The 22142-nt window shown below is 42.6% G+C and overlaps 1 protein-coding gene across 5 annotated transcripts in view; it reads right to left on the reverse strand.

Moving 5' to 3' along the window:
- St18 (suppression of tumorigenicity 18, zinc finger) overlaps positions 1–21295 on the reverse strand; it is a 300859-nt gene extending 279564 nt beyond the window's left edge. For all 5 annotated transcript variants that reach the window (XM_005396053.2, XM_013520260.1, XM_013520263.1 and 2 more), the window contains exons 1-2: positions 21203–21295; positions 20847–20970 (exon numbers count right to left, since the gene is read on the reverse strand). The gene's annotated coding sequence lies outside the window, so the exon portion shown is untranslated. The remainder of the gene's footprint in view (positions 1–20846; positions 20971–21202) is intronic.
- Between the last annotated feature and the right edge of the window lie 847 nt (positions 21296–22142).

The following is a 22142-nucleotide window of genomic DNA, read 5'->3' on the forward strand; positions in this document are numbered from 1 at the left end:
GCGAGACTGGGAACGAACTCACGGATGAGGAAATGAACGACTGCATCACCTCTAACGGGACCAACCACATTGTCGTGAGCGTGCGCAACACCAGGATCCTCCCTAAAGGCTCTCGGCACTTGTCAGCTTCCTTGCATACACCGATCCCCTCCCTCGAAGATACGGAGAGGTAATGAAGGTGCCCTGAGTCACCTGGAGAGTGGCCACGCAACAGCGAAAGTCCACGGGGCCCCAGAGCGCCCCGCCTCTGCCAGCTCTGTACGCACGCCTCACACCTGCCAGGGCGAGGGTTCCGCCCCTGCGGCGAGCGTGCACGCTGCGAGGAGGAAGCCGTCCAAAGGGTTGCCAAAATGCTCTGCGTGGCCTTCCTGCATCAGGAGGGTCCCCGGGCCACTAGAAGCTGCACCCTGAGGAAAGTTCCCCCTCCTGCCCTTGTCTTCCCTGTTCAGATGTTTTTGCCCTGCTGAGAGGCAGCCTAACCTCATCCACCTGTCTACCCGTCCCCCAGGATCTCCAGAGCTGTGGGCTAAAGGGAGGAATGTGGGGAAACCAGAGGCAGCTTGATGCACCTGTGCTCAAATCTGCAGGAAATACTTAAAAGAAAAATAGACAAGACACTAGCCGTTGTTCATTTTTCTTCATATTTACTTCAACAAAGATGTATACACGTTTAAATATCTAGACAGACATGTTTAACTGCTGTCTTCTCTTGTCCAAGTAGAATATTCTCTTCCACTTGGCTAGTGATGGGTCCTGGATAACTAGGAGGCAATGCTACAGAGAGAATCAAGGTGCAACTTCCCAGAGAAACTGGGATAAGCGGGGAGGAGTGTGGTCTGGATTCTGACATCTAGTCTCTTCCTCTAAGTCAGCACAACTTTAAGGGGAGACACCGCCCTTTGTTATTGCCTCTGTATCTTATAAGCAAACATTTACTTTGCGCTGGTCTAAAGTCTGAGTTATCAGTCTGTTAGGAGGCAAAGCAATGAAACCAGCAGATAACTCTCCCTAAGAAAGTCCAAAGTTCACTGTTTACAGACACACACACACACACACACACACACACACACACACTATTTCACCTTTGAAGACGAAACACAAGGCTCCCTTCCTGAGTTCAGGTGCAAGCACACTTAAACTTTCTTTAACAGATCAGAACATAATGAGGAAATCTTTTTCTTAAAATAGAGTTATGAAGAGAAAGAGACAGTAAAAGTTGTAGGAATGTGTCCATGCTCAAGCTGCAAGGCAGATGTCCCCACAGTACGTGCTGGGGGACAGCGACCTGGCGAGAGACAGGGTGGGCAGTGCGCGGACCCAAAGGGAAGGTTAGACTCTGAGGAGAGCAGACGCAAAATGGCTGCAGGCTTTTCCCGGCACACATGCCCACTGGGCCTCTGCCACAGAGACGGTGGCATGAAGCACTGCATAAGGAAAGTACCCGCTAAATGGTACAAACACGGCCGGGCCCATCTGTCATAAACAGTAGGTCCAAAGGCCACAGGTGCAGACGGCACTAAAAAGTAAAAATTACACTCAGGCTGCGGCCACTTGATAGGACAGGAAGAAGCGGAATCTAGGATTGGTTTCCAATCCATAAATGGGCAGCAACAGTCTATTCATCTTTGGCACCTGTTGTTTCTTCCTCTCTCTGGTTCACCATGAATAAAACTGTTTTATTTATAAAAGATGTTGTGTGTACCCAGGACCAGCCTCTCGCCTATTGTGAACGAGGCAAAGTTTGTCTTTTGTGTCCTGCCCGGCCAGCTGGCCAGGGCTGCTGTCTTTCTCTCCTACCAGGTGTCGGGGCCTCTGCCGGCTGTCTCACCCCCTGCTCGCGGTCCAAACTCACCCTCAGAGCCTTCTCTCACTCTGCTGGGAAAGTACTGTTCGATTTCACAAACGTTTCTTTAACACCTCACAGGAAAAGCACCGTGCCACACAAGAGGGAGAAGCTGAGGGAACTGCAAAACACTGTAGCCACCCAGAGAGCTGACACACCAGCAAGAGACACACCCACATGGGCGGAAAGCAAGGAACAAACACTTTCGTGGTCTAACCTAAATGTAAACACATTGCCGCGGAAGCGGTGGAAGGAGAATGCATTCCAGGTAAGACAATTGGACCCTAGGGAAGAGATGGAATTTGAACTATGACCTGAAGAATGGGAATGACTTTGAATGGCAGGAGAAGAAAGGTATTCCAAGTAGATTGAAAACGGAAGCAATGGCATGGAGTTGGGAGGGCAAGAGGCCTCTTGTCACTTTGAATTCTGAATCCACCAATGATGTCACAGTCTAGCTCTACTGCTGCAATAGAATAGTGCACACTGGGTAATTTATAGCCAGTGGAGATGCATTTGGCTCACAGTTCTGGAGGCTGAGAAGTCTGAAGTGTGACACTTTCAGACGCTGGCAGGGGCCCTCGTACAGGGTGACAACATGTCGGACCTGACAGGGATCATATGTGAGACAGAGAGGGGAAAGTCACTTGTCTAACAAATTAACCCACCCTTGTGATAATTAAGGGTGACATTAATCTTAACCACTTTTTAAAGGTCTCACCTCTCAACACCAGTAAAAGGGCAAGTAAATTTCAGCCTGAGTCTTGGGGAGATACTCAAAGCATAGCAAACGATTAGCCTTTGAACCTCAGAAAATGACTTCCTCCGCCTCTGTGTTCCTTGACTTCCTCATCTGCAAAATACAAATTCAATCAACATATTTATCATGGCTCTTCTCTGTGCAAAGATCTGTGCTGGCCACGAGGATGCCACCGAATTAATGCTACCTCAGAGGGCTTGTAGTAGGACGGGAGGGAGCAGGTGGACAACGAGTTCAGCACCGTATCCCAGCACGAGGAATACTTTGGCTACATAGGTACAGATGCGAGTGGTGGTGAAGGTGCAGATGGGGGAGACGGTGACGATGCCATGGTGCTGTCACAACAGCCAAAGGAAGGGTGACAATTCCAGTGGAGCTGAGCAGTTTACTGCGCCTTGTGTTACACGCTGCGACATAGCTAGCAAGAGCGGTGTCTACTGAGAACGGAGGGAAGGATAAGACACTGCCTCGCTACACCAGACTCAACACTGATGCTGGATTAACGGTCTTAATGAACCAGAGAAGATTCTGGATGTGGAACTGACTTTGGAGTTGTACATTGTGGGAAAGGAAGAGGCCCACCTGAGACCTCACTTTCTGCCCACTTCCAAAGTGAACTCTTTGTGCAGCTCAGACATCTATTAAAACTAACTCAACAGTCTAATAGCACAGAAATGTTAAGAAAAATGATTGTTCTCTGTTATATTTGGAAGACATGATCAGCGCTGTCTAGGTGAAGGTGCAGAGCTCAAAGAGCCTGCAAGGGTGACGGGCTCAGAGCCGAGGCAGCGCAAGGCCTGTTCCTCTCCCAGTCACCTCCAAATTCGTGTCACCTTGTAAATCCCACTTCCTACCAACTTACCAGGTGAAAATGGAGATGCATCCCTCTCAACAAACCTTACTGAAAAATACAATAAAATCATACCCAGAGGGCACAATTTTGCATATTTAAAGGAAATGAAAAAAACTTCTGAAATAACTCCTACTCTTGAGCAGCATAACACGCATCTACACACACACACACACACACACACACACACACACACACACACACGCCAGTGGCTGTTGCCAAAATCTAAATGTGGTCCTTGTCCCATCATTTTCCCACTCCCAGAGCTTCAACAACCCCGTTGCTGTCCAGCCTGTCCTCAACCAGCGTGACTCAAAGGCACTGCCTCCCTCCCCAACCTCAGCCAAAGCACCCAGCCTCTCCAGAAGCAGGGAAGCTGCACCCAGCTCCCTGCTACCCTACACATCCCCCAGGGATGTCTGCCAATTTTCCACCTACCAAATTGCTCCTTTCTCAGCATGGGCACTTCCCTATTCCAATCTTTCTCATAAAAAATTCTTTGTAATGCTTTTAGGAGTCTCACAAGGCAGATTTTATGCTAGTGGATGCTTGAGGGATGGAAGTAAGTGGTCAGCCTCAAAACATGCAGAAAAATGTCTTCAAAATCTTCAGTCCCATCTCTCCCCAGACTACATCATTCACAAGCACTGCTCCAACTTCCCTAACCATTCAGGCCCCAGCCTGGACTGGCTCTGGGGCCAAGTCCCACATGAAACAAGGAGACCGTCCTCCGGAGTTCACCCTCATGAAATCAGAAGCTGCATAGAAATAGGGGGTGCCGTGTTAAGTGGAATCACCCAGACACAGAAAGACAAGTACCACATGTTTTTGCTCATATGTGCAAGCTAAAAACCAAAACGCTGACTTGGAAATACAAAGCAGACTATCAGAGACCAGCGAGGGGGCAGGAGGGAGAGGAGTGCGGACGAGGTACGCGAAGGTCGGGCACGCAGGATCGACGCTAATGCACGCATGTATGGCATGATCACAATGAATCCCATTCATCTGTGCAATTAATATGTGTTAATAATTATACTAAAAGTCAGGAACTGAATTTGCATTTAATATTTTTATCCTTGTTATAAAAACGACATTGGCTGAACCCACCACTTGATATACTGTCCGCCTGTGCCCTCACCTTATGCTTCACTCACGCGCTTTTTTTCTTCTCTAGCTGGAATGAAAAGTCCTTAAGCAAAGACCCTAGAAAACTTGCTCGATGAATGGAAACATTACTTGCCACAAACTCACTCTTCTGCCCTTGGTACAAACTGTTGGTTTGTGAGAGTGAACGTGCTGATCAAGGGCAGGGAAGAGCAGCTACAGAAAACCGGCAGAGGTAGGATTCAACACACAGGAGTGGACGCGCGCGAGGAGGAGAGTATTTCCCGGACCAGATGGCAAGGGGGCCGAAAAGTCCACAACGTGAGTCACTGGGGAAGTCTCCGGCTGGAAAAATTCCATCAGCAAGTTTGTGCACATGAATGTCACAGAGTGTTCTGGCTCTGCCGGAGAAGGACTTTGAATTCTTTCTACGCACAGGGACCGTCTCTTCTGTACTATCATTCCACAGCAATTTACCAAGCACCTACTGTGTTCTAAGAACTCTCCTGAGGGCTGAGGCAGAACTGGGTGCTAAAGAGATACAACTCTCTGCTTTGTTTATTAAGCAGATAAAAGAAGATGAACAAAACACTCACATGTAGAATTACATGAAAGAATGTTGAGGTTTTGGAAACCAAGGAAACAAGACAGTGAGTAGGGAGAAGTGGTGGGCAGGGGGAGCCTGCTTGCTTACCAGGGTGGTCCAGGAAGACACCTGACAGATGACACTGCAGTTGGGAAGTGAGGGTTTAAAGGGGCCAGAGTCTCACGCAAAGAACTGGACTGCAGCTCGGGTGAACAGGTCTGGAGCCACACCTAACACTATGACGCTCGTATAGGGTAGAGAGAAGGCAAACTGCAGACGCCGACTTTGTCCCAGCCCGTGAGAAAGGACTTACACTAAAGGACAGGGAACATCCGCACCGGTTAGGGTCTTAACACAGAAAGCTGCGCTAAGTACAGTGATTCCCAGCAGAGCCTGTCCCTGAGAGGGAATCTATTGGAAAAAAAAATGTTCTCTAGAACGCCGGGCTTTCTCTCTAACCAGAGTGTCTAATTTTAGGATCCAAGTCAACTTGAGGGGATGTGGTAAGACATCTTCTATCTAATGTAGAAACTAAGCTTATGTAAGCCTACTTACAAAATTACTAAAAACAGTGAAATGTTTATAGAAATTGAGAAGTATGAAAACACACAGGAAGTATTTGCCTATAACATAAAAACACAGAAAAGGGCAAAAACAAATATAAAATGGTAAGCATTATATCGGACTCTATTAAATGAATTTCCTTGTGAATATTTGAAATTTATGATATATTATAGGATAGATCTAGTAAAATGAAATGGTCACCATAGTGATGCAAATTAACATATCATCATTCATAGTTTTTGTGAGAAGAGTGGCTGAAATCTTATTTAACAAAATCCCTAATACAATTTTGTTAACTATATGTCATGGTTTGGGGGACATTTTGCAAGGAAGAACAATATAATACAAGACACATATTTTACAAGATTATTTATAATAGTCACCCTAAGAATGATATAGAAGAGAGTGCAGGAAATCTGTCCACATACTAAGACCAAGGAATCTAGCTGAAGGCCTGGATCCCATGGCAGTGTTCTGTATAAGTCCAGCTGAAGACCTAGAGCTCATAACAATGCCTCCCACGAGTCCAGCTGGAGGCCCAGAGCCCATAACAATGTCTCATGCAGGCCTGTTTCACAGATCTGTGCTGGGAAGGCCCAAAGGTCAGTGGTGGTATCTAGGAAGTCTGTGCCAGCGGGATGAAGGATCTGTGCTAGCAGGCTGAGGGATCTGCACTGGAGCCAGGAAACAATGCGCAAAGTAAGAACCAGAGCTCCCCTCAAAAGAACCACAGCCATCCTTAGCAACAATGAGGTCCTGAGCTCCTCCAATGGTGAAGACAGCGGAGTCCTCATCAGGAAAGCCAATGCAGCAAACTCCTCCAGGAGACTGAGCTGTGTACCTTCTTCCCCACCAGAGCCAGAAAGCAAGGCTCAGAGTGAGGACCAGAGCTCCCCCAAAGTGAACCAAAGCCATTCTCAGCGCCAACAAGGCCCCAAGCTCTTTGGAGGATGAAAACAGCCAAGTTCATCAGGAAAGCCAGCATGACAAGCTCCTCCAAAAGATCAACAGCTCCTTACAGCTTCTACCAGCTCCCAACAGCATCTCTCAGCTCCCAACAGCCTCCTTCTTCTTCTCCAGTTCTGCCTTTTATGCTCCTGGCAACAATCCCCAGGTGGGCCTCCCACACCCAGCACCATACTCACCCAGTTCAGCTGAGGGTTATAAGTTGACCACAAGTTGTCAATCCACTACACTGTACTTCTTATGTTTTACATTAGATCTTTAGACTTGTTCATCCTATATTTCTACCACTTTGTGTTCTTTGACCTGTGTCTTCCCATCTCATTCCCCCACATACATAACACCCACCCCCATAACCACTTTTTTATCACTATCTTTGTGTATCTGACTTTCTTTCTCTTTTTTATTCCACTTACACTACAGTATATGTGAGATCATGTAGTATTCGGCTTTCTGTGCTTGGCTTATTTCAATTAGCAGGTCCCCCAGGTTCATCCATGTTGTGGCAAATGGCAGGACCTCATTTTTTAAAGCGGAATAATGTTCCATTGTACACACGTGTGCATGTGTGTGTATCGCCATTTCATCACCTACTCATCCATCTACAGCCAGAGACTGTTTCCGCACCTTGCCTGGTGTGAAAAGTGCTGCAGTGAACACGGGAGAGGAGGTAGTGATTTCATCTCCTTCGTATGTAAACCCAACAGCCATTCTTGGTGTGAGGTAGTGTTTCATTGTGCTTTTGATTTGCACTGCTGTGATTAGTGATACCAAGCATGTTCTCACATAGCTATTGGTAATTTCTATGTCTTCTTTTTATAGAAGTGTCTGTTAGGTTCTTCTGCTCATTTAAAAAAAATTTAATTGGGTTATATGTTTTTATGTCAGTGGATTATAAGAGCTTTCTAAGATTTTGAATATTAACCCCTTATTGGAAGAGTGACTTACAACCACATTCTCCCACCCTGCAGGATTCTTCCTCCTCTCTTTGTCCTTCCCTCTGCTTTTCCATTTGGTAGCTGCCTTTTTACTTATTTTTGCTTTTGTAGTTTTAAGCTTTTGTTGTAATATCCAAAAAAATGATTTCCAAGATCAAGGTCAGGGAGCTTTTCCTCATGTTCTCTTCCAGGAGTTTCGTTGTTTGAGATCTTATACTTAGGTCGTTTGGATGTGAGCGTCATCTGGCTGCGACATCTGTCCCCCCATTGGTCGCCAGGGCTGGGTCGGCTGATCTGGCTGTCTGGCCCGGTGTCCAGGTCCTCCTCAACGCTCCGTGTGCGTCCCTCCCAAAGCTGCGCGCTCGGTGGAAGAGGACGACCACGCCCCATGGAGGAGACCATTCCTCCATCAAGGGTGTAGAGGAGCTGTGTTCCCCCGCTAGAACCTCAAAACAAACTCTCAAGATCTTATATTTAGGTATTTTACTTATTTTGACTTGATTTTCATGTATGGTATAAAACAAGGGTACAATTTCATCCTTTTATATGAGAAAATCCAGTTTTTCCAGCACTGCTTATCGAAGAAATTATCCATTCCCCTTTGTATTCTGTGCCCTTGTTAATAAAAAGTTAGTTCACCACATATGCTTAGATTTATTTCTGCACTTTTTGTTACATTGATTTAGTTTGTGTTTCCATGCCAGAACCACCCTGTTTTAACTATTACAGCTTTGTAATATAATTGTAAATCAAGAAGTATGATGTCTTCAACTTTCTTCTTTCTTCCTTAGCATTGCTGTGGCTATTTGGGAGGTTTATGGACCCATAAGAATGTTAGTATTAGTCTTTGTATTTCCATTAAAAATGATGGTAGAATTTTGAGAGGGATTTACTGAACCTGTAGATTCCCTGGAGTAGTATGGGCAATTTTAAGCAATATTCATTTAATCCATAGACACAGGTTATCTTTTCATTTATTTGTGTCTTCTTCAATTTCTTTCATAAATGTCTTGCAGTTTTTAGAATACAAATACTTCACTTCCTTAAATTTATTCCTAAGTGTTTTATGCTATCATAAAAGGAATTTTTTTTTCTTGACCTTTTTTTCAGCCAGATCTGACTTGGATGGCTTCTGTTTTTCTTCTGATTGTTCTTACTAGTACAACATGTTATAAGAGTGAGCATACTTGCCTATACCAGATTTTAACAGAAAAGCTTTCAATACTCCCCACTGAGTATGATGTTCACTGGTGGTTTTTCATAAATGTCCTTTATCATGCCAAGGAACTTTGCTTCTGCACCTAAACTACAAGGAGTTTTAATCAGTGAAGGTTGCTGAACTTGATCAAAAGCTTTTTCTGTATCAACAGAGATGATTATGTGATTTCTTTCCTTCTATTAATGTGACATATCACACTGATTGCTTTGTGCATGTCAACCCACCCTTGCAATTGGCCATATGTGTAATCTGTTGATGTGTTGTTGAATTTGGTTTGCTAAGTTTTACTGAAGATTTCTGAATTGGTGTTCATCAAAGAAATCAGCCTATGGCTTTCTCATTTGCAGTATGTTTAAATGGCTTAGGTATCAAGGTGACACATGGTTAAATGTGTTTGGATATATTCTCTTTAGCTGTATTTTTGGGAAGAGTTTAAGAAATATTTGTAATCATTCTTTTTTGATCTTTTGATACAACTCAGCCCAAAGCCATCTGGTCCTGGCCTTTCTTTGTTGGAAGATTTTTAATTACTTCTTAAATCTCTTTATTTGTTATTGGTTTGTTAAATCTTCCTATTTCTTCCTGATTCAATCTTAGTAGGTTATATTTTTCTAGGAATTTACCCATTTCCTCTAGGTTATGCAATTTGTTGGCATATAATTGTTCTTAATAGTCCCTTATGATCCTTCTTATTTCTGAGGCATCTGTTATAATGGCCCCACTTTCGTATCTGATTTTATTTATTTGAATCTTCTCCATCTCTTTTTTTCCCTTAGTCTAGCTAGGAGTTTGTTGATTTGTTTATTTTTTCAAACTACTAGCTCTTGGTTTTACTGAATGTTTTCCACCCATTTTTTCTGTTCTCTGTCTGTGCTCTGATCTGTCTTATGCCCTTTTTTACTGACTTTGAGTTTAGTTTATTCTTCTTTTTATATCTTCTTGAAGTGTAATGTGAAGCTACTTACTTAGCATCTTTCTCTTTTAATGTAGGCATTAATTTATATAAACTTTTTTTATTATATCACATAAGTCTTGGCAAGTTGTGTTTCCATTGTCATTTGTCACAAGATATATTTGAATTTCTCTTTTATATTTTTTCTTTGGCCCATGGTTATTCAGGAGCATGTTGTTTAATTTCCACATATTTATGAATTTTCCAAGATTCATCCTGCTATTGATTTCTGGTTTGATACTGTTATCATTGGAATCAATACTAGCTATAATTTCCATCTTCCTGAATTTTTTAAGACTTGTTTTAAAGTCCTGAAGAACGTTCTGCATGCACTAGAAAAAAATTTATATTTTGCTGCTGTTAGATGGAAATTTCTGTTTATGCCTGTTCTGTCCATATACTGAATTTGGGCATAAAGTGAATTTCAAGTTGAGTATTTTCTTATTGACTTTTCTTCCTGATTGATTTCTCTATTGCTTGCAGTGGGGTACTAATGTCCCAAACTATTACTATATTGTTATCTATTCCTCCACATCTATTAGCATCTGCTGTATATACTTAGGTATTCTAGTGCTGTGTGTCTATATATTAACAATTTTTATATCCTCAATGAATTAACTCACAATTAAATAACTTGTAACGGTTTTTGACTGAAAGACTATTTTATCTGATATGAGTATAGCTGACCTACTCCCCTTTATTTACTATTTGCATGGAATGTCTGCTTCTGCCCCTCCACTTTCAGCCTTTGTGTGTCCTTCAAGGTAAAATAGGTCTATGGTAGGAAGTGTATCGTTGTATCTTCTTTTTCTGTCCATTCAGATCCTCTGTCTTTTGATCACAGAGTGTAATCCATTTATATTATAAGTTATTATTGAGAGGTAAAAGCTGACTCCTGCCATTTTATTCATTGTTTTCTGGTTCTTCTATAGCTCTTTTGTTATTTTATTCATTCTCTGTTTACTAAGCTTTCTCTGTTGATTCTGAGACTGTTCTGTAGGTTTTGTTTGGTTTTTGCTTTGTGGTTACCAAGAGGCTCACCTGAAATATGCTGTAGTTATAGCAGACTACTTAAGCTGATAACAACTTCATTAACAGACACGTATTTTGCCAAGCGGATCCCTCTTTGTGTCATGTGCGATGTGGCCCCAGGATGCCACAGTGATGCTGTGTCCCAGGGCATAGGCAGTCGGAGTGGTGGCAGAGCTACAGGCCTGAACATAGGTCCTGCGAACTACAGTGGTGAGTGTGAGGTGCGCACACTCACTCTTGCAGGGATGAATGGACAGCAGCTCGGGCCTGGGGGCAGAGATGTAGCTATGACTCTGATCCTAGGGGTCTGGATGTAGGACTGAGATGGCTCTGAGGAAGAAGGAACACCCCTGAGGCTTGGGCTCTGGGGTACAGGGCACATCTGCAGCAGGACATGGTGGCAGTGTGAGCACCAGGATCAGAGCCACCTATCACCTGGTTGTGATGCCAGATCTTGGAGTAATGGGACATAGCAGCGACCCAGGTTCTGCAAGGCCAGCTACAGTGGAAACAAGGACCTAGGAAGAGTGAGGCACAGCTGCAGTCTGGGCCCCAGGGTGAGGAACAGTGCGATCAGTGATGGCTACACTCCTCAGGTAGGGAGGTGGTCCTTTCCTTGTGGGGAGGACAGTGATAGGCCCCTCTAGTCAGCCATCCTGCTGGTCTCATTCCTCCCTAACTTGATACTTAAATATCATCAATCTCAAGTAGTAAATAAATACACCTTGGTAAATTGCAAACTACAAAGCAAAAAGGACAGAAACATTCATGACCAGGGATCAGGCATTTCCCCCCTAGTTGATATCAAACTGACCAGTGATGAAAAGACTCTGATCCTAATATTTTATTTAAATCTTGTAGAACTTACCATTATTATCTTCACATAGAACAATAGTTTCAGTACCAGTTTGGCTATGCAGTAAATCAAAGTGACTTATCCATGCTGAATGTATTATCAGCTTGTGGTGAACAGTGAACAAATATTAAAAATTTATGACAATCCTAAAACTTTCAAAGCCATTATTAATTTAAAAATAAATATCCCAGTACCAAAAACTAAGTAAATAAATGTGATTAGCCGTCTTAGAGAAAGATTGAATTCTCTTCCTCTTCTATCTATAGAAAATATTATAAAAATCATTGTCAATAAAAAGACTCTCAAAAAATATGAAAATGGATATTATAATAAATACTTGGCTATTGATTAATAAAAATCACTTTTATAATAAATCGTATCTGCAGTTTGTTTTGTTTTCAATATCTGCCTGATATTTTTCAGCCTGACGTTTTTTAATTTATTCATCCTAAAGAGGTGGGTGTTTTCTCTAGTGTCCAAATTCACATGTGTTAGTCTGTATTCTTATCTCAAAATGGACTTTCCAAATTTGATAAACCTCAAGCCCCAAATATGGATCTGCACCCTTATTATTCTTAAATTTTTTTTGAAGGTTTTTCCGGGCTGTTATTACAAATTAGGCCTCAAACTGTTCTCCAGTCATAGAAATCTCTCCAGATTTCCAATGCTTTGGGAATATTTTCAGTCTATCTTCCTGAAAGTCCACCCCAGAACCCCCTACCTCTCCAGTCTGCAATGTCAGCTTCTAGCTCTGGCTCAGAGCCACGGAACTCACAGCTCTGTCACCCACAGCCTCTGGTCCCTCGCCCCACTTCAGCAAAAAAAAACAATTCTCTGGATCCCACTTTCCCTTCCTTCTTGGTTTAATATCTCGGGTTAGTGGAACAAATCCTCCAGGATCTCCTGAGATAGAATGCCTGGTAGTTAAAAATTTTTGACTACTTTCAAACATCTCTTTTTTACCCTCACGATGGATGATGGGTTGACTATGTAGAAATCTAGGTTGCAAATCATTGTCCTTCACCCAGAAATTCTCCAGATGAATCTTAGAAGTACACCATTGTTTACACCATGCTACACTCCATTCCACTTCTCTTCCCTTTCCTTCCCCTTCTACCTCATCCTTTCCTTCCCTCAGTTTTTATAAGATTGCACTTGGACACCACAGCATTTCTTTTCATTATATAATTACTTAATCTGTACAATTTTTCAGGAACTTTTGTCCTTTCACAATAGTTAGATCAATTCTCCTTTGTCTAGCAAGTGCCTCCTCAATGCTGACACCTGCTCACCTGCTCCTTGGCTCACAGATCATTTTGACCCAGCAACGTGGGGACGGGCAGCAGGAGCTGTCCCGTGGACTCTGCATAGGTGTGGGCTATGATTCAAAAGCCCCAAGTAAGTCTACGTCATTAGAGTCACAATGGGTCTTTCCCGAAGCTCACCAAAACCGTAAGATATACAATCTGCTCCAGGTCTTCACTTAACCCATCTCAAGTTTGCACGCTCAGGACCAGCGCGAAGCTCCCTTTCTCATCCACAGGGAAAGAAGAGAACACACAGATTGCAGCCCTAAGTTACCGAACTACATCAAGCAGGGAAGACTTCTCCTGGATACCTTCCCACTTCTCATCCCTTGGGCCTCCTGCCACACAAGCACTATGTCTTACTTTTTCTTTTTTTGTCCATTCTGCTAAAGCCCTCTTCTTTGCTAAGATAGAGATGAGCTTTGGCCACTCTAGTTTTTCTTGTTCCCTTTCTATTGTTCTTCTGAGTCCAGGAGAAACACTGGATATTTCTCAGAGATGCATATTTCTCACATGCATATTTCTCAGAGATGTTCCACATCTTCCCTTCGGCGTGCACCCTTTCAGGACTCTCTCAGAGTTGAGCAGTGGCAATAACAGTTTTCAGGTTTGCATTCACTCACCTCACCTTTCCCAAATATTAAGGTGGGGTAGAACCTTTTCTCTTTCCTTGGTCTCTACTTTCAAAGTTTAAAAACCAAGGCACAATGTTGTATATAATTCTTACTCATTTTTAAATGTTTTATACTTTTTTAAGCTTTATTCTCTGACCTTATGGCGGGTGACCCTGGTGGTATTTTAAAGATTAATTTTTAGTATGTTCTTCCTGAAAATGTTGCCTATTTGTTTTTGATATTTAATTTCTTCACATGCCAAATGTGGATCTAACAGTATCTATCTAATGAAGATGTTGTGATGATCTACAACAGAATATTAAAAGGATTAACAAATATTAAAAGGAAATAATACTAAAAGGATTTGGGGATGTTCTCAGACTAAGAGTTAAAACTCACAATGGGCTAGAGACTAGATACTGTCTCTTTAGACCACTAGTCACTCACTCAGGAAAGATCGATGCTGTCACTCAGTGGCCGTCATCACAAGAAGTGATGCAGGTCAGAACCATCGATGAACGTTTAGACTAGTGAGAAAAAATCAGATGAGACACAGAATATTTCGACATTCTCAAAATGTCGCTCTAAAGGCATTAACACTTACAAAGGGAAAAACACTAACATTGCTCTGGAGGTTTGCAGATGTCACTCACCCAACAATAATGGGGCAAAGCAGCACGTGCCTTCCTGTGCCTCATGAGGCAGGTAAGGTTGCCCACTACCAAGGGCACAACCTCCCTTCCGTGATCTTCTGGCCAAAAATGGACAGCTTGAATCAAGTCATGAGGAAACATCAAGCACCCCAAGGTGAGGAACAGTTTGCAAAATAACTGGTGTCTGCTCTTCAAATGTCAGGGTCAGGACAGAAAAAGATTAAGGACCTGTTCCTGCTTAAAAGAAACTGGAGGACGTTATGTTAAATGAAAACAAATAGCGCCTGCTCTCACTCATGTGTTGAATCTGAAAGGTGGGTCTTCTTGGAGCAGACAGTAGGACAGGGCTAGCAGCCTGGAAAGGGAGTGGGGAAGGAAGGGCTGGAAAGAGGACAGTGACCGCGCACATGGATGTAGCTGGGCAGGAGGAGTAACTCATGGGATTCCACGGCACAGCCCTGTGGTTGAAAGTAAGCGTATATTTCAAAATAGCTACTAGGGAAGATTTTGAATGTTACTAACACAAAGAAATTATAAATGTTAGAGGTAACCGGTAGGACAACTACCCTGATCATAATATTGTATATGTGTATCAAAGTGTACCCCATAAATATCTACAATTAATGTTTCAATAAAAAGTAAAAACATATTTTAAAAATAGTAAATGAGACTAAAGATATAGGATCATTAAATACAATGCACGGTCCTGGATTGGCTCTTAGATCACAGTTTTTTTTTAATGTTTTGTGTTTATTTATTTATCTATTGGCTTATTTATTTATTTATTATCTATTTTAATGAATCACTATGGGGTAACTGGAAAACATGAGTGAGTCTATCAGTCTTATTACTGTGAATTTCATGATTCTGATCTTGTGTAATGTGTATGTAAGATATTTAAGAGGACAACCATGTATTTAGGAATACACACTGAGGTATTCAGCAGTGAAATAGTATCATGTCCAGCAATGTGTCTCAAATGCTTCCTGACAAAGTAATATGTTTATAAATATGTACATATAATGGCAAAGAGAAATAGATGAATAAGAAGCAAATTTGATAAAATGTGAATTGCTGAATCTGGGTGAAAAGTATTTGGAAATGCTTTATTCTCCTAGATTTTGAACTTACAACTTTTTATAAGTTTGAAATCATTTCACCCAGTGTGGTGGCGCACACCTGTAATCCCAGCACTCAGGAGGCTGAGGCAGAAGGATCGTTGTGAGTTCCAGACCAGTCTGGGCTACCAAGTGAGCTCAAGGCCAGCCTGAACTGCATAGTGAGACCCTGACTCAAAAAGATAAAAAAGAAAAAAGTTTGAAATCATTTCAAGATAAAAAATTCCAAAAAGTGGGTACCGAAGCACAAGCTCCTTAGGTGCCAGTCTGCTTTTTGAAGTGGTAATGAGGAAGGCTGTGGCTTGGTATTTCACTCTCAACTTGGGGACTATGTTCGTGATAGGAAAGTCAGTCCCAACAGGGGGACAGATCTTTTGCAAGTGCGAAGGGCATCTCGAGATGGAGGGGGCGGGGAGGAGAGGGAAAGAGGAGGTGAAAAGTCTCACAGTGTGTGGTGCACCTGTGCAGCCTCGCCATAGTCAGCGCGACTGTTACGTACTGTGAAGAGGAAGTAATAAAAATGATGAGTAGGAAGTTCTTCCCTCTCTCAAAGCCCCAGGTTCTCCCCCTCACAGTTACCACCTCTAAGCTTTACAGGATGACACAGAACGTTCAGCAGCACTGTGACCAACGCCTGACCCCAAGGAATGCTCAGATATTTGTCCCAGGCATGAATGACACAGCCTGCAGAGAGAGAGAAGCCAGGACGGCACTTCCCTGCCCGGAGCACTTCTTCCCAGCATCCTTCTCTGGTTTCATTACAGCTCTGACGTTGAAAACATAGAATAGCAGGTGCTGTGCATGACGCAGAAGGAGGAGGAAACCACGACAGACCTGATCCCAAACCCAGTCCTGTTCCCCTGAATTAACCTTAGCGGGAGACACGAAGCAGACCTGCCGGAGCAGACAGAGAGCTGAGTCCCTTTCCCCCTGCCGCCCCTCTTAGCATCCGGAGAAACTTAAAGCTAATTCATCCTTTGATATTTCTACCCTTTTCTGTATTTCTTCAAGTAATACATATCACCCTGTCAGAATCTTAACTGAAGACTTGTTAAAAATAAATCCCCCCAAAATCCTGCTGGTAGGCTGCAATGTTCAGACTCTTCGTAAGACAGAAAAATATAAATATCTACATATGTTAAAAAAAATTTTTTTCCAGATTTTCCCAATGATTCAAAACAACATGCAACCCAGAACTTAAAAGTTACCAGAGTCCAGACCCAGTTACTGTGTTAACCAGTCTACATGTTATGCCCTCAGAATCATAATTATGTTTATGCCTTTTGAACAAGCTGATGAAAAGAAGCATTTGTTTAAGGTTCCCATCAATGAATACAGAGCTTAGACTGGTCTTTAGCATATACAAACGTTATGCTTATTAATTCTGAATATTCATTCAGTTATTGAAACAGGATGACAAAACGATCCAGTGAAAGACTCTCTATTATACATATTAGCTTTGCATTAAAAAAAAAAAAAACCTTTGGCTTGGGAATAACTATCCAAGTCCTTAGGTTCATATACCTCTTTGAATTTTTAAAATGGGTGTTAGGTACCAGAACTATAACATCAGTGCTCTGAATACACAGATAGATTATAAATTATCAACATAAGTCCATCTGATTAAGGACTTTCCAGCTGGATTTCAGCTTAACAAATTTTACAACTGCCTATGTGCGGCCCGGTCCACGCCAAGAGCCACCGCATCCTGTTTAATTAAAAGCCAGTGATATGACTCAAGCCACCTGTTTCATTGATGCTGGAAGAGCCTTATTTTGGTCAGAGTTCTATTTGGGGGATTAAAACTTTTATAAAAACAAATATCAAATATTTATTCAAATTGATCACTATTGTTTCACATCCTGAAAACTACCTTTCCTAGTATAAAATGACATTTTATCTATGTTCATTTTCACAGTGATTCAAAGTGATAAATAGTGCTAACTGTAGCTGGTAAGAGGGCTGGTAGCTAAAGTAACTACGACACAAGTTGCATGCTCTGTATGCTTTCGTATACATGTAATAATGTCCTTACTAAAATTTGTTGTAGACTGATAAAAGCAGATTTCTAAAAATCTGCTATATAGAAGCATTTCAGTAATTCAGCAGAATACAATGTAACAAATACAGAAAAAAGGGTTGGTGAGGAGTAAGGGGAGAGGAGGAGAGGAAATAGCCATCCGTTTACCAAAGGATGCAGGTCACCTGGCCTTAACCGCTACAGCTCTATAGATTCTGAGTGTCACAAGGAGACGTCCATAGAAGTTCTATACTTAGGAGAGTAATCTGCTCTCATTGAAGAGTTCTACTAGTGAGGTTTGCAGGATATATATCTATTATTGCTTTATGTGACTATTCAATGAGCTATAAAGACAATCAAAGTAAAGCAAAAAAAAAAAAATCAAAAAAGAAAATGAAATTCAAACTGTGCTGGCTGCCTCAATCAGGCAAAGATTTTTGTTTTAAACAAAACACAAAACGTAATCAATGCCAAAAAGGAGCACTTCTCACATTCCACACAATCAGAGGTCCGGATTTCTCCCTGTGTGCTTTAGCCACTACTGAGGTGATTACATAACTTTCCTCTAAGAGCAATGGAGCAGGATTCCACTCCCGGCTTCACCATGGCTTCTGCGGGAAACGAGACCTAAGACAGCGGTGCACAAAGGTCCGCGTGTGTGGGCAATATCTGGGTCCTCACAGAAGGAGAGAACGCTCTGGCCTTTGAAGGCAGATGTAACCTGATCTGTACCTAAGGAGCTCTTGGGGTGACTTGGGGCAAAAGTTAGAGGCTCTACTCTCAAACACCAGTCTAGAAGGCAGGAGGAACAGCGAGTCCAATGCAGAACACACGTTCAGGCTGTAGCGTCCTTCCTCACCCGCTTCCAAAGGCAGCTCAACAGAGGCGGCAGCCCGCCGCAGACCCCACACCCCAGCGCACACTGTGAAATCCACCCTCCTCTCCATCGAGCCTTCGTGTCAGCCTGGTACGTGAAGGCTTTGGTGCGCTTCCCTTCGCTCTACACAGCCCACCACACGGGGAAGGGAAGCGAGCTGAGAGTTCAAGGGCACTTTGGACTGGAATCAGATGAATGGCTGCAGTTGCCTGGGAAACCCTCAAAGACAAAAATGCTTGATATGTCAAATATCTAAAGTCAGCGTGAGCCACAGTCCTTTAGGAGGTAAATCCAAGAAAGCTAACGGCAGGAGAGGGACACTTGGCTTATAAACGTAGTTCCAATTTGATATGTGCTCGTGAACTTTTGAAAAGAGGATTTTGTGATCCTAATTAGCCTATAAAAATAATCTCAAGAGCTAGCTTTTAGGATATAAGATAAAATTCAATATTAAGACACTTAAGTATACCAAACATTATCCATAGACTAATAGAGTTTTATAATAATACTAGAACAAAATATAAGATTTTTTGCAAAACTGTCCTCCTAAGTTCTCTGAGATTCTACTCCAATCTAGTGTGTTTTTTTTCCCAATCTCTAGTGTAAAATGTGTACCTGATGTTGACTATTACCTGTGTCTTATGATAGAAAAATATTACTGCAGTGATTCCAAAGAGAAAAGAATTTAACAAGCAAAACAATGTGCTTTTGTTTTGATTCAAGAAAATATGGACTGAATGACAAACCTGCTAAACTACATTTTCCTTCAAATCTATTTGATGGATTCTTGCCTAAACCTGAATTTGTGATTTGTCACAGGTAAACTCATTCTGAAGATCTGTACAATGGGAAGGAATCTGTGCACCTTCCTGGAGCTGGAATCTTTATAGTGTTTTGTGATCAAACAAATGGAAAGGAAAATCAAAGCACAAGCACCTCGGGGAGCCCACAGAATGATACTTTTGCCGGTTGCACCTCAATTTTCCGGTTATTTGATGAGAGACGCGCCCGGGGATATTGTAGAGATCTTTGACTTTGCTGAAGGATGCTGTCCTAAACGTACTGCTTTGAAGCAGGTACTTCCGGGTTTTCAGACAACTGCGGTGTTTGCAAACTTCTCCGCGTTCTTTGCTCTCTGCTGCCCTCTCCTGGGCAGCATCTATAAGTGGCTTCTGGACAACAACTTACCCCCTCACACAGCTACCCAAGTATCAATACTGCTCAAAGGGCTGTAATTCTTTATTTCTTAGGCGGTGACACGCACAGCTGCATTTTAAGTCAAATCTTTAAAAACATAAAGTTAAGCTTTTTTAGCTTGGGATCTTTGATGTCTTTATTTCACATAGGAAAGATCACTCTTCTCAGATAACTTGCACCATTGCAAGTTAAAGCTATTTTGTCACTTAAAAAGTTTAGTGGTAAAGTCAGTAAGGAACACAATATGTTCATCTGAATGTACTTAAGGTAAGACTAATTTTCTAGAAATGTCATCATTTGTATCTGAGCTGCATGAACATGACTTACATAGTATCACTTCCTTTGCATTATTTATTCTAAATTGATCTGAAGGGACCATTCCAGTTAACCTGACAGCAATTTATCTAAATTAGTTAGAAAAATCAAGGCACCAGGTTGCATGCAATAAATATGCCCACAAATAGCTCAGAAATCAAGATCTCTTTTCCACTGGAAAAACTGCTGTGCACCTCGCTGTTGGTTCTACTCTACTTATTCCTGCTTTATTTCTCCCACAGTCATGAGGCATAAAAGTGACACGGCCTTGAGAATCAGCAGCTTGATTTCCATGCATCCTGGGGAAACAATCTTATTACAATGCTAATGTTATGTGTATACACCGTGCCAACAAATGGAAGTGTTTACTAAGCTTTGCTTTAAGAAAGTCACCCAGAATCCCAAGCACCGCAGTGATCAATGCAATCTTTGTCCCTCTGAACTTCATTCAAAACACTTATTCGAGAGATCTAAATGATATTCACTTTTGCTGGCCTAAATTAGCTTTAGATTAAAAGACACATCTTACTGCTCAAGGAAAAAAGTCATAAAATTTGATTTGCTACTGCCTGTGTTCCAGGAAAGAGACATACAGCATGCATATGTTGTAGGTCTCCTATAGCGACAAACAAACGGCTCAAGTACGCAACAGATCTTCCTGTTTGATGCTTATGCTATGTAAGCAACAGATGTACTTCTCATCTGAGCACCGTAAAAAGTGATTTTTTAAAAATAATGCTAAATACAAAATGAGTCAGCCCCAGTGCAAAGATAAACCTGAAAGAAATTCCATTTTGTACAAGTAACATTTGCAGTATTAAACATGTTGACATTTCAGAAGAAGCGCTGTTGAATATTAGAATCTGTCAGGCCCCCTCCACCCCATTAATATGTCCTCAGTGCCTCTGAAGAAAGCATTAGGAACAATTCCAGGTGAGCGCAATTGTCACAGTTGGTACAGGGCTACCAGGACCGTGCCTGCAGAACCACTGAGGTGTCTTTTCCTCTCAAAGTTCAAATCAGTGTGAGATGTAACAAAACAACCTGAACCTACTTTTGACAAAATGTTCTTCCTTACCTTTACCTGGTGATGTCTACAGGTATGCCGAAAGTTATCTCTTCCTGGATATGTTCCAAAATGATCTTATGCTATTTCTCCTGGGATTTCTCCACGCTGCCCCATTCAGATATTTTATTATTTTCTGAAGAAGAAAAAAATGCACGCATGAAAATTATCAGAAGAAAACCATTGATTTTTAATCAAATCGAAACAAGTGCTGCACCAGCAGGAATGGCACCTTGCAAAATGCTACCAGACATTGGTTTCTGGGTAGTAGGATGCCAGAAATCTTCGCTCCTTTTGTAGCTTTATTAAAAGCCATGTCTTCTAAGATGGAAAATACACAGTTATCTCAATCAGCGTTCGCGCCTTACCTCTAGCACTCCTGTGGGGTCACATTCTGTTACAAACATCCTGCCCTTCTCCCTACAAAGAGGTTCCATAGAATCAGAGCGCAGAAGCGCTACAACTTGCTAACTTTGCTCTGTGTTATTTACGAACCGCACAAAGAAAATGCTGTCTATTCAGAACTCATTTCAAAACTCTTTTCACTGGGAGTGAGCGAACAAGCGGGCTCATGTCCCGAGGCCCAGTCACATCCCCAGTAGTCCGGTGATGGCCACGGTACCAGCACCAAGTGGCACAGCCTCAGGACGTCCCACAAGGGTCTGTTGTAAACAGAGGGAGACGCACCGCCCAGGAAGTCAAGAAAGAGGCGGGCGGGGCAAGCGCGCTTTTACTCTGCACCTCAAGTCTCTTCGCTTATCTCCCCCGAATTTCTGCCAAGAGTGACCCTCTCACTGCCCGCCCTTTCATCCTGGCCACGCACAGTGTCATGGAGGTGACAGGTACGGAATCTAGTCAGCTGGCCTGGATTTCCTTAATGAACTGCTACCTTTGGGAAAGTTATTTACACCGTTTGAAATTCGGTGTCCTCTGGCTTTACGGTGACACTGACCGCAGTACCGCACTAGGCATGAGGTGTGCTTGAAATAACACTGAGAGTGCTGCGCTGTTACAGCCCGCACGTCACAGTACAACCAGCGTCCAGCACAGATGGACCCTCCCTCTCCCCTCCCGCCCTCCTTGCTCCCCTCACCCCTCGCTGAAGCTCCCAACCAAATCACAGCACCAAGCTTAGCACACTTCTCCACCACACAGAGGAAAACACCCCAAGAACCTGTTCAGCAACCCAAGACTCCTCCGCCAGCACAAAGATCTCAGAAAGAGAGAAATGAGAGGCCATGGAGGGACTATCTAGGCATCATGCCCCAAGGTCCTGCAAGGAACTGGGGTGTTCAGGGTATAGCAGTG

This window comes from Chinchilla lanigera, unplaced genomic scaffold (assembly GCF_000276665.1).
Source record: "Chinchilla lanigera isolate Chin_1 unplaced genomic scaffold, ChiLan1.0 scaffold00053, whole genome shotgun sequence".
NCBI lineage: Eukaryota > Metazoa > Chordata > Mammalia > Rodentia > Chinchillidae > Chinchilla > Chinchilla lanigera.